This window comes from Cervus canadensis, chromosome 18 (genome assembly GCF_019320065.1).
Source record: "Cervus canadensis isolate Bull #8, Minnesota chromosome 18, ASM1932006v1, whole genome shotgun sequence".
In the NCBI taxonomy this organism is placed as follows: domain Eukaryota; kingdom Metazoa; phylum Chordata; class Mammalia; order Artiodactyla; family Cervidae; genus Cervus; species Cervus canadensis.
In genome coordinates this window covers 10,293,218-10,301,216 of record NC_057403.1, presented here as the reverse complement: position 1 = coordinate 10,301,216, position 7,999 = coordinate 10,293,218, and the positions used below count along the sequence as shown (strand labels likewise).

The 7,999-nt window shown below is 44.2% G+C and overlaps 1 non-coding gene across 1 annotated transcript; it reads right to left on the bottom strand.

The window, feature by feature from the left end:
- Nucleotides 1-7,301: 7,301 nt before the first annotated feature.
- LOC122421877 lies at nucleotides 7,302-7,408 on the bottom strand. The gene has a single exon (XR_006263678.1). It is a non-coding gene; the product is annotated as a U6 spliceosomal RNA (small nuclear RNA).
- Between the last annotated feature and the right edge of the window lie 591 nt (nucleotides 7,409-7,999).

Below are 7,999 nucleotides of genomic sequence, written 5' to 3'. Positions count from 1 at the left end.
CCTGTGTCTCTTGCACTGAAGGCAGATTCTTCACCTGCTGAGCCACTGAGGAAGCCTGTTGGCATAAACACAGACATGTCAATCAATGGAACAGAATAGACAGCCAGAAATAAACAGAAATACACTCTTGGATACATGGTCTAATGATCTTCATCAAGGGTGTCAAGACAACTGGGAAAGTTTAATCCCTATAATGAATGGTGCTGGGGTAACAAAATATCCATATGTAAAATAATGAAGATCTTACATCATGAAGAAAAATCAACTCAGAATGGATTAAAGGCCTAAATGCAAGACTTGATAAGACTCTTAGAGGAAAACAAGGGTGAAGCTTCACGACACTGAATCAGCAATGATTTCTTAGATATGGTACCAAGTGCACAAGTATTAGTAACAAAGTAAAAATAGACAAATGAAATTACATTAATCTTAAAACCTCTGTGCAGCAAAGGACACAGTGAACAGAGTGAAAAGGCCACCTACAGGACGGTAGAAAATATTTGTATTTGATAAGGGGTATCAAAATATCAGATATTTGTATCTGATAAGGGGTTAATAAGCATACACCAATATGAAGCCTACCTGTAAGTCAGGAAGAGAACCTGACTGACCATGATGGCACCCTGATATCAAACTTCCATGCTCCAGCATTGTAAGAAAGCAAATTTCTGTGGTTTAAGGCATGCAATCTGTTTTGCTATGGCAGTCTGAGCTGACTAACACAGTAGGAGAAGGAATTCAATAGACATTTCTCCAAGGAAGATACAGAAATGGCCAACAAACATATGAAAAAATGCTCAGTATTACTAATCAATAGGGAAACACAAATTGAAACCTTCTGTGATGGGCAATATGAATAAGAAGATAATACCAAGTTTGGTAAGGATATGGAGAAATTGGAACCCTTATACACTATTGTTGGAAATGTAAAATGTTGCAACCTTCATAGAAAACAGTATGGAGTTTCCTCAGAACTGCTGTATGATCTAGCAATCCAACTCAAGAGTATGTTTCCATAAAAAATTGAAAGCAAGATCTTGAATAAATAGTGTGCACATCTATGGTCATTGCAGCATTATTCCCAGTTGGTGAGATGTGGAAGAAATCTAAATGTTCATTGGTGGATAAACAGATAAAAATTATATATAAGATATATCTTATATCTGTTATATACACATGCACACAATGGAATGTTTTTAAACCTTAAAAAAGAATTCTGTCATATGCTACATCAGGGATGGGTCTTGATGATATGCTAAGTGAAATGAACAAATCCAAAAAAGACAAATATTGCCTGATTCTACTTCTATGAGGTATCCAAATTAATCAAATCCATAGAAACAGAAAATAAAATTGTGGTTGCCAAAGGCTATGAGGAGGAAGGATTGGAGAATTGTTCCTCAGTGGGTTAGGGCTTCAGTCACGCAAGATGTAACATTTCTACAGATTTGTTGTACAGCAATGTATATATATATCCCCGGTGGCTCAGCAGTAAGGAATTGCCTGCAATGCAGGGGATGCAACAGACGCAGGTTCGATCCCTGGGTTGGGAAGATCACCTGCAGCAAGAAATGGCAACCCACTGCAGTATTCTTGCCTGGAGAATCCCATGGACAGAGGAGCCTGGTGAGCTACAGTCCATGGGTATGCAAAGAATCAGACACGATGGAGCGATTAACACTATGGCCACTAACACTAATGTGTACATAGTTAGCAAGAGTGTACCATACACTCCGAAATTGTTAAGAAGGTAAATTAAGATGTTCAGAGATATGGTGAACCGTGACATATATATTCCCTATGAAGAATCTCTCTTCATGTCAAAACCTTTGCAGACAACCAAATGGTTGTTTTCATGTCCCTTTCACTAGTTTTAAAAACCTAAGGGAACAGAGGGACTTCCCTGGTGGTACAGTGGATGAGAATCTGCCTGCCGATGCAGAGGACACAGGTTTGATTGCTGGTCCAGGAAGATTCCACTTTCTGCAGGGCAAGTAAGCCTGTGTGTCGCAAACTACTGAGCCTGCATGTGCTCTGCAATGACAAGCCACTCACCGCAACCAGAGAAAGCCCGTGCACAGCCATGAAGACACGTGCAGCCAAAACTAAATAAATAATTTTTAGAAAATCTGGAAGAACAGAAATTCATAGATGGAGAATCATAGAACTATCTAAATTGTTTTCTCCAGTCTAGGAAGATTAACTCGTCTAAACTGAGCAGTAGAAGAGGAAGTGAGCTGCTCACTTCTATTTTATAATAATGTACTTCATTTTATTTACCTGATGCTGTCTCTGGTCAGTGAAATGTGGGAAAGATCAGGGAGAACAAATAGTTCTCTCAAACCCTTTCCCAGAATTAAAACAAAGAATTAGTTTCACCTTAGGGTAAGAAGATCATGTGGTGTTTTATATACATATATAAATAATGTATCTTGACATAATATGTTAATCATTTCCTCTTCTAAGAGATTTAATCCAATGGACAATTATGAGATTAGTATTAAATCTCTTTGGTGAATTTATTTCTAAGGTTTCTTTAATGGCCTTTCACTAAGAATGTTTAGCAAAAATAATTCTTTTTAAAAACAATGATAAATTTTAACCATAAAACTTTTGAGAATTACACTGGAAAACCTATACATTCATCTTCATTCAGGCTAACGTCAATATTCAGCCACAACCACTTTGGAATGCTGAAAAGTATGTTTTCTTTGCTAATGGCTGAGATGTAGTGAGACCTAAGCCCAAGTTGGTTTCAGGAAGACACCTCCAAATCCTCCTGGCCCCTCACCTTGCTGCCTTGGTGTCCATTCTTCATCAGAACCCTCAGTGTCATCTACCTGGGGTTTGATGACCTGCCTGTGGTGATGCATGAAAGCTGGTCGAGTGGCTCTGAAACCTGGAAAGAAGCAAAATATTTGTCCTAAGGAGGAGGAACAAAGCACAGAAGCAAAGGGAAGTGTCACAAAGTCAGGGAATCAGTGGGATGGGCTGGGGGAATCTAGAACAAGGCAAGAGGTGAGCTCTGCACTGCAGGGTCAACCTTCCTCTGGTACAAAACTGTAAACATTTCCTCTCCTCCAGCTTAGTCTCCACACAAATGGGAACTGAGCAGATGAAGCCACCTAAGAGCGGGCCAAGTGAACACTGAGGGTGAAGACCTGTTTCATGTTTCCCAGGCTCACAGGCACCCAGCACTTCCTGTTACCTATAGCAATTAGCGCTTCGTAGTTCCTTTTCACATTCCTATATCGGATTTTTTCCCATTCTCCCATCTCTTCCCATTCTTCCTTGGAGAAATATACGGAGATGTCTTTGAAAGCATCTTTGGCCTAAGGAAAATAACAGATTTCATCAGTGATTTACTAGTCTAAGTCAAACCTTAGAGCTGGGCCTTCTCCTCCACCTTTCGTGCAGGGAGTAGCCTGAAGCTACTGGATGGTCTTTGTGAGACAGAGATGAAGACTTTCCTTCCCGACTGTGTCCTGCTTAACTGAACAAATACTGAGCATTTTCCTAACTCTCCCTGGACACAGAGCAGTTGACGAATCTAGTGTCCTGTTTTGTCCCACTCCTCCCCACCATCTCAGACAGGACCAGGCATTCCCATCCTGTGTACGGTCACAGAGAAGTTCACTCAGCTGCCTGGGCAAGCAGTCTGTGGTGCTTCAGGGACCAGCGCCGTGTCCTTCCTATAGAGCTGGCTTAGAGCCCAGCTTTGCCGCCTCCACCTCTCACCGTGGGCTTCCACTCTGTTCTCCCGGCATCTCCCTCAGTGCTTTCCTCTGGAGACCTATTCGGCCTCATGGCCATTGGAGTGCTCAAGACCAAGGTGCCTGTGGAAGACGAAGGTACTGAGACAGCCCAGACCACTGTCCAGAGCCTGGTCTGTCTTCCTTGGGTGGAGTGTCCAGGGCAGGAAGGTGAGGGGAAAGTCGGGGTGAGGGTATTGGTGGGGTGGAGGAATCCTGACTAGCTATGACAGACCAGGCTAATATGAACTAGATTTGGTTTCTTTGGATCCCCTACAATTCAGCCCCTCCGAGGAAAGACACTGGGAGGGACGTGTCTGTGAGTGACAGAGGGATTCCTGAGGAGACCTGGAAACCCCTAACTGCAGGACTGGCATCAGGCTAAAATCATGACTCTGTTCCAGTGCAGGAGAGGGACTATTTCTCCAAGAAGGGTTTTGAGGATCTCCGCCTGGGGACTCAGAAAAATTTGGGCATAAGGTGGGTTCTATATCTAAGGGTCAGGTCACTCGGCTTGAGGAGATCTGGGTCCCACGGGCTGAAGGAACTGGGGTCCTCATACGGAGGGGACTGGGGATTTTTTGGCTGATGTAGAATGCGCAGGATGAGAGAACTTGGGATCTTTGAGGCTGAGGAAATCAGGGGTTTCTTATTATGGTGCTTTAGGTCTCCGACAGGCAGGACAGTTGGTGTCTTGACGACAAAGAGCTTTAAGAGCTCCCAGGCTGAGGTATTCGGGGTCTCCGAGGTTAAGGAAATTTGGTATGTCTGTGGGTGCTATTTTTAGGGTGCCTCAAGCTGAGGGGAACTGGGGTTTCTCTAAGTATTTGAGGGTCGCAGCACTAGGGGATTCGGTGTTTCTGTGGGTGAAGGGACTGTAGTCCCTGAAGCTGACGAGACGCAAACTTCCTTCAGATTAGGACTCAGGTTCCTCAAAGCTGACGGGATTTGGGGCCTCCCACCCTGGAATTTGAAGCCGTCAGGCTAAGGGTTTATGAGGGTTGTGCAGGGTGCGTTCCCGTCAGTCTCCCTGCTGTCCTGTGGCGCTGCCCAACCTGTCCTGGGGCTCGCTAGTAGCTCGGCGACGTCCAGTCCTCCCGCGCTGAGACGAGTAGTCAAGGGCGAGCGGCTGACGTCTACCCTGTCAGGCACGAGCTACCAATCGGCGTTGCGATCTGGCCAATAGGCCCCGGGAATGTGCGGAGGGCGATGGAGGCCCCGCCCCACCGCTCAGGGATTGGCTGCTCTGGCGTGTCTGTCAAGAAGCCTCCAGCGCGCAGGCGCATCTTGGCAGTTTTCTTTGCTTGTTTTCAGGCATGGGCTGTTAGGCCTGGATCCTCACGTGAGCGGGTTGTCCTCAGGCAGGATGTTTCCTTCCACTGCCCTCAACTAGAATCTCGGCTCCACCAGACTATAGTCATGCTCCCGGACTTTCTCCTAGGCCCACCTGTGCCCTACCTTGTCAAATCCAGCTTTGGCAAGAACTCTATGTGATGAGTACTGTATTATTCAGGGGAAAATGGTGTAATTAACTAAATTCTGATGAAGTGAAGTGAAGTGAAGTTGCTCAGTAGTGTCCGACTCTTTGCGACCCCGTGGACTGTAGCCTAACCAGGCTCCTCCGTCCGTGGGATTCTCCAGGCAAGACTACTGGAGTGGGTTACCATTTCCTTCGCCAGGGGATCTTCCCGACCCAGGGATTGAACCCGGGTCTCCCGCATTGGAGGCAGACACTTTAACCTCTGAGCCACCAGGGAAGAATCAAATTCTGATGAGACACAGGATAAACAGCATATGGTCAAAGATTTAAATGTAAGGCATGGAATAAGTATGTTAGAAAAAACTCGGAGGATTTTAAATCTCAAAGTAGAAGTGGCACTGATGAGTCATCTGTATATTTAATGTAGGTATTAAAAGCCTTCAGAAATGAGGTATAAATAAAACCTCAAAACCTTTTAAGTGTTTTCTGTAAAATGAGGCATCCATCGAACTGGAGGACAAAGGATCAACAGAGCTGAATTTGCTTGACACCTACTGGCTTCACAAGGTAAAATAGGGACACTGTTTCTGGCCCTTAACTAAATTTGCTCACAGAAAAATAATGTGATTTCCATGTATTGGAAGCAAGACAACTGACTGTAGAATTAGTATCAAGCGGTGGTTGGGAGTCTGGATGGAGAAATGTTACCAGGAAAGTGAGTTTACCTCTTGGGGGGTGTTGAGCCAGAAGATACAACCCAGCCAAAGCTCATGGGAAGGAAAAGTGTATTACTTGCAGAACTATGAAGAACACCATGGAGCTTTCCAGAGCAGTATCTCTCTAAACTGCAAAGTTGGGGAAGCTTTAATCTATGGGTACAGGCATGTTCAGGCTTTCATGGTGGCTCAGACGGTAAACAATCTGCCCATAGCAGAAGACCCGGGTTCAATCTCTAAGTGGGGAAGATACCCAGAGGAGGGCATGGCAGTGCACTCCAGTATTCTTGCCTGGAGAATCCCATGGTCAGAGGAGCCTCGTGGTCCATGGGGTTGCAAAGAGTCAGACACGAGTAACTAACACGTTACTTTACAGGCATGTTCATTAAGGGTCTTGGGCTGTGGGAGACTCCAAGCTTCAGTTGATTAAAGTCTTGAGAGTTAGAACTAGTCACCATCAGCATCCCTTACATTCCAGCTGGTCTGGTATAGATATCTATTCTTGATATAGATATAGATATCTATTCTTCTTCATATTCTTTCCCCGTATCAGTTCAGTTCAGTCACTCAGTTGTGTCTGACTCTTTGTGATCCCATGGCCTGCAATACACCAGGCTTTTCTGTCCATCACTAACTCCCAGAGCTTGCTCAACTCATGTCCATTGAATTGGTGATGCCATCCAACCATCTCATCCTCTGTCATCCCCTTCTCCTCCCACCTTCAATCTTTCTCAGCATCAGGGTCTTTTCAAATGAGTCAGTTCTTCACATCAGGTGGCCAAAGTATTGGAGCTTCAGCTTCAGCATCAGTCCTTCCAATGAATATTCAGGACTGAATTCCTCTATGATTGACTGGTTGGATCTCTTTGCAGTCCAAGGGACTCACAAGAGTCTTCTCCAACACCACAATTCAAAAGCATCAATTCTTTGGCACTCAGCTTTCTTCATGGCCCAACTGACAACCATACACGACTATTGGAAAAACCATAGCTTTGACTAGATGGACCTTTGTTGGCAAAGTAATGTCTCTGCTTTTTATTTTTTTTTATTTTTATTTTTTTTAATTTTTTTATTAGTTGGAGGCTAATTGCTTCACAACATTTCAGTGGGTTTTGTCATACATTGATATGAATCAGCCATAGATTTACACTTATTCCCCATCCCGATCCCCCCTCCCATCTCCCTCTCCACCCGATTCCTCTGGGTCTTCCCAGTGCACCAGGCCGGAGCACTTGTCTCATGCATCCCACCTGGGCTGGTGATCTGTTTCACCATAGATAGTATACATGCTGTTCTTTTGAAACATCCCACCCTCACCTTCTCCCACAGAGTTCAAAAGTCTGTTCTGTATTTAAAAATATGGAACGCTTCACGAATTTGCGTATCATCCTTGCGCAGGGGCCATGCTAATCTTCTCTGTATCGTTCCAATTTTAGTATATGTGCTGCCGAAGCGAGCACATGTCTCTGCTTTTTAATATGCTGTCTAGGTTGGTCATAGCTTTTCTTTAAAGGAGCAAGCATCTTTGAATTTCATGGCTGCAGTCACCATGTGCAGTGATTTTGGAGCCACCAAAAATAAAGTTTGCCACTGTTTCCACTGTTTCCCCATCTACTTCCCATGAAGTGATGGAACTGAATATCATGATCTTCATTTTCTGAATGTTGAGCTTTAAGTCAGCTTTTTAACTCTCCTCTTTCACTTTCATCAAGAGGCTCTTAGTTCTGCTTCACTTTCTGCCATAAGGGTGGTGTCATCTGCATATCTGAGGTTATTGATATTTCTCCTGGCAGACTTGATTCCAGTTTGTGTTTCTTTCATACCAGCATTTCACATGATGTACTCTGCACATAAATTAAGTAAACAGTGACAATATACAGCCTTGATGTACTCGTTCCCCAATTTAGAACCAGTCCGTTGTTCCATGTCTGGTTATAACCATTGCTTCTTGACCTTCATACAGATTTCTCAGGAGGCAGATAAAGTGGTCTGGTATTCCTATCTTTTGGGACTTTTCCAACAGTTTGTTGTGATCCACACAGTCAAAGGCT